Source organism: Calonectris borealis, chromosome 2, assembly GCF_964195595.1.
Source record: "Calonectris borealis chromosome 2, bCalBor7.hap1.2, whole genome shotgun sequence".
Lineage (NCBI taxonomy): Eukaryota > Metazoa > Chordata > Aves > Procellariiformes > Procellariidae > Calonectris > Calonectris borealis.
This window is the reverse complement of record NC_134313.1, coordinates 54,379,480-54,390,836: the sequence shown is the minus strand read 5'-3', so window position 1 is coordinate 54,390,836 and position 11,357 is coordinate 54,379,480.

The following is an 11,357-nucleotide window of genomic DNA, read 5'->3' as shown; positions in this document are numbered from 1 at the left end:
CACAGATACACACTGACCCTTACTGTGGTCACACAAGTGTCCTGGTTTCGGCTGGGATGGAGTTCATTTTCTTCCTATTAACTGGTATAGTGCTGTGTTTTGGATGTAGTATGAGAATAATGTTGATAACACACTGATGCCGATGGGAAGCAGTGAATCAATTCCTTGTTTTGCTTTGCTTGCGCGCGCGGCTTTTGCTTTCCCTATTAAACTGTCTTTATCTCAACCCATGAGTTTTCTCACTTTTACCCTTCTGATTCTCTCCCCCATCCCATTGTGGGGGGGAGTGAGCGAGCAGCTGCGTGGTGCTCAGTGGCCGGCTGGGGTTAAACCACAACAACAAGCAATCCTCCAGTCACCTGTCCAAAGCCAGCCTGAAATGAGTGGGATTTACCTTCCAAGCCGTGCTCTTCCCCATCTTCCACATTGCAGATGGATCCCAGGTATCATCTCCCTTCCTGGACTTGCAATCAATTAATTGTCTTTATGAAACGTCAGAAAACGAATCCAGACATCATATTACCCTGGTAAAATATTGCCTAGTGAAAGAATGTGTTTCTACTCAGCCATTTCTGCACAGCCCTTTCAAAAGGCTTCGTACAAACTGGAGAGGTCTAGGTAGCCCAGTGGTAGCAAACATTTAATTCAGCACCTCGGGTATTTTCAGCCAAATTTTACCATCAACTTTGTGCTCTTCTCTACTACACTTAGCTCTCTTTAAAGTTTAAAGATCTATTGGTCACAGCTGGTAAGAAATTGATTTTGTTAGCATTGTTTAAATCTGTTTTTTGATGCGGGACTTTTTCAGACATTTTCGATGCCTTTGTATTTATTACATGCATTTAAAGATGGAAAAAGCTAATTAAATAATAGATAGGCCTTTCTAAGTAATCACATAAGAATATCACAGAAAACATCACCTTTTTTTTGTGCAAGACAAACTTTTTTTTTTTTTTTAACTAATAGGTAAGGCCTGACATTGCTAGATAGCTTAGCAGCTCATAGATAGCTAAAGATGGTATTTTGCCTTGCCAGGAACGTGATAAAAAGGAGGCTCTTTGAAAAACAGTCTTACCTCTTTTTAAATCATGTTGTTCTTACCCCCAAGCTTCATAGTGCACAAACATATTTGTAAACTATATTCATCAGCAGTTTTATATTATACTCAATATACTTTGAGCGGTAACATCACTATGGTATTGTAACTTTATTTATTATCAGTGATATTAAACATGAAATCTGCAAACGTTCTGGAAAGCAGCTTCACTGTCTTGTCATATAAGAATACCTGATGCAAAGACAGGCCCATTGCCTTGCTTACAACCATATAGCTAACCAGTTTAATATGAAGATGAAGCTTCTTCAAGTGAAGCTTGTAATCCTGCTTACAATGAAGTAAACTGCTAAGTATTTAATTCTGTCTTACATCATTACAAAAACTTTTAGCTAGGCTTCCCCAAAAGTGCAAGTAGTTTGTTTTTATATAGCCTTACTGAAGAAAAAAAAAAATCCTTGACATTAACAGTAAATAGCAAAACAGTTTACATATATGAAACTCCAGAAAATTGAAATACAGCCTGTATGTCACAACAACCAGCACTTCTTTTCCTTTACTCTTTTGAAGTCCCTAAATTCTCCCTCACTACACTCAAAAATGATAATTCCAGCAAAATATATCAAAGGAAACATCTGAGACACTTTGACCTTGTTTTTGTATACATCTTTTCTCTTTGCTTTTCTGACCAATGTTATCATTTTGTTTTCAAGATAATCTAGAAAATAAAAAAAATCATTTGAAAAATAGTATTCTCCTATTAACGGTTTGAAAGCTCAATTCGTTTGTAGGGAGAACAAAAACATAAGCGTAGGAGCTAAGTTTGAATAGCTTTTAGCAAGCTGTGTGCCAGATTTAGAGCCAGTGAAACTGAGCTGCTTTTATAGACTCATCCTCACTTAAAGTGTACAAAGTCCATAAAAATAGAAAAATTACATCATATTCTGCTGCATCATTCCCTCTCTGTTATCTGCATTTTCATATTCACATGTCTATGAAAAATGGCTTATGGCATATGAAAACATATTCGTCTATTCACCACGAATCTTGTCAGGTTAAATACACACCTCTCTCTGCCAGCATTAGTGAACTAAGTCTTATAATCAGTAATAGCAAGTAAAAAGCAATCTGACAGAACTAATTTTTGTCTTTCTAACAACCTTTCAGTATGCATCTGTAATACAATAGTCCATCTGCTTATGCCAGTAGAGTTTCACATTACCCTTGCCCATTTTCCAGTGTCCTTTAGTCAACACCTGAAACACTGCAACTTCCTCATCAATCTCCATACGAGCCAAGGAGTTCCCGCAAGAAACATATGATTTAGAGAGAGCTTTTAAAACTCCTGTCCAGAATAGCAACATCTGTGCTTATTTGTCAAACAAGCATGCTGCGCCCAGGTTGGCAAATTCCAGTCTTGCTTGAAGACAAGTTAAGATCTAACGCCCAAAGTGTCCAACACCATGAGTTATTGCTCGATGTGGTGAGGAATCCTGTCCAGAGCCATCGCTACTTCCTCACTGTTAATATTCACTTGCAGCCCCCTATTCCCCAGGGCAGCCCAAACGCTCCCTTGAGCTGGTGCCGGTGACCCCAGGGCTGCAAGCCAGCCAGCCCTGATCCCATCCGGCCCCAGCCCAGGCTGGGTGTGGGGATGAGCTGCAAAGGGGAAGGAGCTGCCTGCAGTAGCGGAGAGGCAGCCAGGCACTCCCCAGGGAAGCTCTTCCTCTAGGGACGATCTTAGCTAGCCGCTTCATTTCTCCTTTGGCCCCTGGCAGCAGCAAAAGAGGCTGGAGGCAATCAAATACCTTCTCATGAGGTGCCTTGGCCTCAGCAGCAACATCACTGCATTAAAGATGTTATTGGACTTTTCCACACATATTTTTAATTTCCAGATTGCTTTAACAACTGAAAGCATAAGTTAATATATTGAAAGAAGCTACACATATATAACTTGTGCAAGTGTATAATAACTTTACTATATTGTCAGCCTTGCTTATGTCTTTTAGGATTTTTTAATAAAACACATAGCTTGGTGTTTGTTTGACTGACATGCGTTGCATTCTTTTTTCAAAAGGTAATATTTGATCTGTATTGCCTCATAGAAACTATTCTGCAAAAATTAAGCAAAGTGTTTTAAAATAGTATTATCCTGCTCACAATTTTATAGTTTTATCAGAGACGATCACAAATTCATATATTGTACCTGAATATCTGGTTGAAAGGTGACAAAAAAAGAAAGTCTCATGTAACAAACTATCACTTACTAGGCGAATAATTCAAATGACTCAGACATAAGAATACCTGCATAGTTATTCACATTGGCTGAGTTTTATTCTTATAGATTTACATTTTGAGAAGAAGAAACTAGAACAGAGAACAGAGTTTATCCTCCCACTAAAACCAGTATTAACTGTAACACTGCTAACAGATTGAAATCTGAGCAGCATCTCAAACCTGATGGTTTTTATTTATTCCCTTCCTGAAGCATTACACAGAAGAATAAACTCTACCAGAACAGGCAAAATAAAGTACAGGAGGAAAAGGCAATCCTATATGAAAAAAAATGCGAGGCTGGGATACTCTCAGCTTGTTAGTGTTTCAAATAAACCATTATTCATGCCTTCATTCAGTACGTCATATTTAATCTGACTTTCCTCCTGATGCTCTTCCTGCCACGTGCTCTCTTTCCCAGGACTCTGAATGACTCAGCTAATGTTCCAAAAGCACTGGTTTTGCAGATAATATCTTTGCTCTTCTCTCCTCTGTCTACGTATGTGATACAAGTTTTCAGTGACTAGCATTATCTGAACTACCCAGTCTACAACAAACCCATACTATGTTTTTTCCCCTCTTTGTAATCAGGGTCCAGAGTCTCAAACCCAATTCCCATTGAAGTAGGGAGAATGGAGCACTGCCTGGGTGCTCAGCGCCGAGACCCAGGATTTGTTACCTTCTGACCTTTCACATCAAGAGTCCTTCCACAGTGAAACATAATTCAGCATATCCTTTCTCTACTAAATCAACAACGGTGACTTTTGATATGTGCACCAACAATTTTGTCAGAGACTCTAAGTCAGTTGCCCCCTGAGGCCAGACTTTTTTCTTCACGACTGAATTATGCTTTTAGATACATATTAATCTTAATTAAGAGTTACCTAATCTTCTTCTCATTTACATGTGTGTAACTAGTGTTTTAACACATGGGTTGATAACTTGCTTTTAAATCTGCATCAGAGGAAAACTGCATGGATTATACCTCTTTGATGGAAATGTGTTAAAGCCATATGAGGTACGCTGTCATTTCATAAAACTTGGACCATTTATTGATGCCTTATTTTATTCTATATTGACAAACATGTATTTTTATTGATTTAGTTTCAAACTCAGTGTACAGTTATCATTACATCATCTTTTGCTTTTCAAAACATAATAGCCTTTTAGTCAAATATGTGCTGTCCATATGTTTAATGCAATGGTATGTCTTAAATGGTATGAGTGCTCTGCTAACACTGCTCTCAGGACTGCTACTTTTTCAATGCTCTTGGTTCACACCAGACATCTGGATATATTTCTTCTTTTTTAATAGCTCACAGCCCAGAAAAACTTCTCACCATCACATAAAAATAGGATAAATACCTGAGTTAGTACAACAGTAGTAGGAAGCAGTCCAAAGAGTAGAAAAAAGCCATGTGTAACTTTAGTGGTACCTTTGCAGTTACTAGCAAAACCCTGAAAGGTACAGCAAAGAGTAGGTTTTTGCACCAAAGTTTCACGAAACTGTCCATGAGAAACAAAACAGAACTATTCCAGTGACCTAAATGCATCCAAAATATCAAAGCATCTTCAAGATCCCTCATTCTGCACTTGCTCTCTTGCTTCCCTGAAGAAATTACCTGAAGTTAGCATCTTGTTTAGCTGACCCCCATGTAAATGTCCACAACACACAGGGCACTTGAGTCCTACCGGTGTCACATTGCCACAGCAACGCAACACACTGCACATGGTGTTCCCATTTCTGAGGGTATATATCAGGAACCTGAGTGAGCCACGCAGGAATTGTTTTTGTATTGAATCATGAGACTGCTTCTCCGCCTTCTTGTGGCCCTGTGTGGGTGTGTTTTTAGCCTGCCAACACAACAAATTAAAACATTTCTGATTGCATATGCTTTTCTTCTCTATGTTCTGGCCACTGCTATATATAAGCTGCTAACTTCTTCTACTAATACAGGAGAGTTCAAATAGAAATACAAAACAAAACTTGTCAGAGCAGAAGCTCCGCATTCCCATAGCTCAATGGTAACAGGGCTGATCAAGAGCATGAGACAGGATGGATGAAAAGATGAAGCAGAAGATACAGATTGCAGTCACTTTAGTTTCTTTGAGGTGGTCTGGTAATTCACTGTTGCTTCTCAGGCAAGAACTAGGAAACTTCAAATGAAGTTAGGAGGCTGAGGGACCGGAAACAAAGAGAAGTGGTTCTTCATAAACCAGGTATATTCAAACTCCTTTGAAGGGAACCCCCCCCAGTGAAGGGAACTCCTTGTCACTGGTTGTTGTAGATGTTAAGAATATCCGTAGTTCAAGAGGAGAACCCTGGCCAGGACCGTGGACAAGGAAACCTACTGAAGGTTACTGACTGCATAGGGACTACCTTAAGTTTCTTATATGCGTGCTGCCAGAGACAATGTATTTAGGCCAATGGACTATGTTCTGACCCATTGCAGCCATCCTTACATGCTTGTACATGATTAGTTTTTTAGAAGAGGTGCAGCTTACAAGTAAATTATTTCTTATTCTGCTTACTAAGATGTAGGGTATAAGATGTTATAATGGTAACCCTAACAGGCATTTTTCGCTGGTTTTGCTCATGAGCCTTGGTAGTTGCCGGCTAGTGCATGGAGAATTAGGATACAATTTCCTGGTAGGCAGCAGGAATTGCATGCCTATTTTCCATGCACACTGAAATGAAAATGTACTTGTTAGTGTTTGCACATACAGACATGCTGCCAAGTGCATCAGCAGTTACTTGAGTCATACATCTGTTGAGTTTCTGAATCATGCTCTTAACCTTGAATGTAGTAAGATGTTGGAATCAGCTTCTGATCTGTGCTTTGACTATTATATATTTACATACCATAGGGAGTGTGAGATATGCCACAGTCATAAGTATCTCATTAAGAGAATCATGCTCCTCTTCCCATCCAAGATACCTGGAAAGGGACTGGAAAGAGGTTTCATTTGTGCAATAGGGTATGCTGGCGCATTCACTGGTCCCCCAGTGCAAAGGCAGTGTTAAAAAAAAGAATAGTCACATTTTCCCTCCCCACACAGAAACATACTAGTATACCTTTTTGGCTTATTCATGAAAAGATTTCAAACATTTAACCAATGTATTTTCTTTATCTGATCCTTTTTGTATATTGAGCATTTGCTGTGATAGGCCGGGCTGCTATTCAGGGGGACCTTGACGCGCTGAAGAGGTGGGCTGACAGCAACCTCGGGAAGTTCAGCAAAGGCAAATGCAACGTCCTGTCCTAGGGGAGTGATAATCCATGCAACAGTACGGACTGGGGATCAACTGGCTAAAGAGTAACTTCACAGAAAAGGACCTGCAGGCCTCATGGACAACAAGTTGAACACGGGTCAGCAGTGTGTTCTTCTCCAATTAAGGTATTAAGAGATATTTACACCATAAATGTGTAAGTTTGGTCAAATGCTGGTCCTTGTTGCCCAGAAAAGCTGCGGAATCTCTTAAAGTTATTCAAAACACTGAGCAACCTACTCTAAGCTGACTGTGCTCTGAGCGGGGCAAGTTGATGTCCACACAGTTGATATCCAGAGGTGTCTTCCAACCTGAATTAAACTGCGATTCTGTTATTTCTTCCCAATGACAATAAACTTTAATACCTTATAAATAATTTCCCACTTAGGACAAAACAGCTGTGTTTGCCCCTCCCCCCATAAGCCCACTAAATCGCTACTAACAGTAAGAAAAAAATCTTGTTAAAACAAAACTGGCTGCAATTACAAACCAGGTGTATGTATTCAGACCTCTGTGTTGTTAGTCAAGATCTGGAACAGACAGAAGAGGTTTACGCTGCAGGTCCATTTTGCCAAATATCCTACCTCCAGCAGCAGCCAGTAGCAGATGGTCAGGGAAATTGCAAGGAATCTGACTTGCATTTAACTTTGGATCAAACAGATGACTGGAGTTTGCCCCCAGCCATCACTGGACCTCTACACAGGAATGACTTGAAGCTTAAGAAGCAACTCCAATTCTCAGACCAACACTGACATATAACATTTGCTCTACCCTTTTTATTTACTTTTTTTAATGTGTTTATACTTATAGCTCCAAAAAAGCGCTGTGACAAAGAGTTCCACAATTTACTTGCACACCAGGCAAGTTCTTTTCGCTCCAGTGTAAGAACTCCCAGCTGATGATGTTGTCAGGTGCTTTGCAGGTTTTGTGCTCTGATGGCACAATACAAGCAAAGGGGCTATGGGACAACTCTCGGCTCTGCATGTCTCTCCGTGTCTCTCGGTCTCTGCAGAACAGTATGTCTGACAGTGTTACACACACTCTCCCTCACCCAAGGTCCTTCTAAAGACAAGTCTGAATTCGTGGGTTGAATCACTGTTTTACTCTGCATCTGAGCCAGCCTAAATGAATAGGAAAGCCATGGCGAGAATGGAAAGTGTGATCACGAATGTTGCTAACTGGTATCATTGGGAAAGAGCGTGCCACTAAAGCATGTTGTTATCTGCAACAACAGGTGTAAGGGGAAGCCACAGGATACTCACTTTATGCTCCAGCTGGCTGCCTGAGGCATACCAAAATTGAACATGTGAATTCCCTATGAATAAAATATATTCATAAGCAGTATTTGTTCTGAGAGTTGTCACTTGCTATTTGATGCAAAGAAGGCAAACAGTCCAGTTGTGGACAACAGCATAACCTGTAGCAGGTCAATAACTGTTTTACTGTGGATTAACATGGGAGGAAAGAACACAGAAAGCGTCTTCCTTTTTAAATGTTTGACCTCTGTACTTTGAGAATTATATTCTTTAGCTCCACATAATCTTTTAAAGTATAAGTAGCACTGGGCACATGGGAAAATCTGACTGCACAAAACCAAAGCAAGAGCATTAGATAGCATATAGTCTTCTCAGGATTATAGTACACCCTCTGGCTTAATCGCTGTGCCAAAAAGGATGATCTCTGAATTAGTGTGTCATTAAGATATGTAAGTAAGTCTGCAGCCCTAAGCAAAAGAACAGACACAGCTGAACCATCCACATGCTTTCAGGCCTTTCTATACATCAAGGACTTTAGCCATGCAGCGTGTTATCCGTAACTGTATATTATGTAAACATAATACTGTATGTTTATTCAGCCACTACCCAGTATTGCTATTTTTACACCATCAGAGAGAAAACAAATGGATAAATTTTGCACACAGATCTCTGTGCTCAACGTGTTTTGCCACATTATGCTCTCTTGTTTAAATGCAAAAAGAACTATGAAATAATACCATTTACCCATGTTCCCATTTTACAGACTCCTTTAGGAGTTGGGTCATTCAAATAAAAATTTCAAGACTGATTCTCCCATAATTGTTTTATATTTGAACTATTTTCAAGAGGTTTTCTTCCTTTATGTGCTATGAATAATTCCCGTGTTCAGAGACATTGCAGCTGTTCAAGTTGCAGCTCATCTCTAAGTAGCTTTGCCAAAATTTAGACACACACTTATGCACATGTGTACACACATACACAAACTGTTGACAACTAGAGTGGTAAAATATAGAAAAACTAATCAGTTTAAAAATCTATTCCCAGGAAAAAGTGCTTTGTCATGGCATGCCAAGTTAACAAATTTGTCATTTTAAACAAATAATGAATCCAGAAGAAACAAAAAACAAAAAAGATCTGAGCACTTAGAAGGTTAGTTCTGCTGGACCGATTTCTACAAGACTTGATGTCTATCAGCATCCTGTCCTATCCCTCCAAATCTAACTTGAACCAACTCTTACCCCACTAGTAACAGAGGCCATGGAGAAATCCTATTTATATGGGCAAAGCAGCAGAATGGGAAAGGCAGAAGTAGGGATGCTTTCTAAAGAAGACTTCAGCAGTTCAGAGGCGATAAACAGAGAGAAGGCCCAGCCCTAAGTCAAGCACTTCCAACTGGACTTTGCTTCTCTGACAGTTTACTGCAGTTCATACCTACATTTTTCCTTTTCAATCCTCTTCACGACCCTATTTTTTCTTTTTCTACTCTGTCCCTTATTATTCTTACATGGAAATGGCTTTTCATTCCTGCTACCATCCCAACTACCTTCCTGTCATCTGAACGTAAATAATACAACCTAAAAAGGGTGTAAAGCCTGACTAAATTGAATTTCAAATAACAGAGACTACAAAGTCAGAAAACTGAAATCAGAAAACCTGTCCAAAAGCAAAGTTCAGCAATGGAATTCCAATTTAACTTTTATTCCCTCGTATATTTGTCAGTAACTAAGCCTGGGTACAGAGTAATGCCTCACAAACATCTGACTGCAGAACAAGTTCTCCCCAGCTCACAGTAGCTTAATGATTCATATGGGCAAAATATTTGCAATTGTCTAATAAAAATATTAATCCGTTGATGTTAATGCTGTGTTATCATTGTAAAATGACCAGTTTGGGAGAAGCTGGAGTCTTTCACAACTAATATTGGAAGCCTCAGCTGAAGAACAATTTTTTCTTTGTGAGCTACAACCTGAACCTGCAATTTTGGCTTCCTTGTAATTAAGGAAGAAGCTAATAACTTGTAACTGATTGCTTGCTACCGTGGATTCATTTGGGCACTTGTTAATATTTATTATTCAGAAACAGTCTCCAGTATTTGCATTTTTTACTGAAATTTATATTGATGGGGAATGTTGACCAATCACTGCCTTGCCATATGCAAGAGATGTTTTTTAAAAAGCATGCTAAAGAATAAATGGAACAAAAATATCACAACACTTTTCTTCCATTGTTGCTCTTATTGAGTGACCTCATTGTCTTGTTCCAGACAAGAAACTTCTTTTAATAAAAGCTGTACGGTGTCCAGCACAAAATATTTCAAGAGGTTGGAGCCTTTGGGTGCTCTAGCAGTGTCAATAGCAAACTACAATAATTGCCAGTGAAACGAGAAAATTATGTCCTGTGTGATTCACTCTTTGAAAGGAAATGTGTACCCTGAACTTTCATAAAGGAGAAGTATTCAGTGTACAAATCAATCTCTAGCCAGAAGGGAAAGAAACAGTAACTCATCAGAGAATCCTCACACTCGGGCTAAAAACTCAGGAGTTTCTGGTATGGAGATCCTTAAACACACGTTGCTTTACCTGCACAGGGCATGCAAGTAATTTAAATGCCACCCTCTCATACCACCATCTGTCACTAGGTCAGTAAAGAAGTGTCCAACGAAATTGTGCTAACAATTTCTGAATGATCCTTAGCAGATGCATGTTTTACTTTGTGGAGGTGATGAAGGCATAAATAATGGGCAAAATCCTGCTTCTCTTACTCTCATAAATAGCTCTATTTTGAGACAAAAGAGTTGTTTACATTCTATTACTGCTTTGGACTATGCAAATTGATTCTGTTCTGTGATTTTCCTTCTCCTACTACTTTATACAAGCTTACACATATTTACATTCTGCAAAATTTTTAAAAACACGTAAAGCATGGTTCTCTGCAGATAATACACAAGATGGGAGGTTTGGTTTTGTTTTTATCTCTTAGCAGGCTACCGCTAGCTCATTTTCATAGGTCACTGCCTTTGAATTCTGTAAGTGTTCTGCACAGTGCCTGCCTTACATCAGCTATTACAATAATAGCAAAGAAACTAAGATCTGAGCTGTTAAAACAAGCAGCAAAATACAAGGTGCCTTGAAAACTAAGCGTATTAAATATGCAGACCCATAGAGGCCACTCACCCATCCGTTTTAAAAGCATGACAACAGGGACTAGGATTATTATAGTATCATTCCAGTACGCAGTGTTATCTTCAGTTGCACTTTTCTGACCCAGATATTTTCAGTGTGGTTCCTAATGGGGAAAGCTCATGGAAACAGCCAGAAGAGGTCCTCATTCATACAGTGATGTCGCGTTAATTTTTGCGCCTTTCCAAATTCAGATGCAGTTGTTCTGACAGAATGCTTCTCAGGAAAGGAAGGTAGAGCAAAACAGCATGACAGCATGTTTCTGTATCAGAGGAACTATTTAGGAACTTTGAAAACTTTACTGACAAGTAGTGCTTGATAGG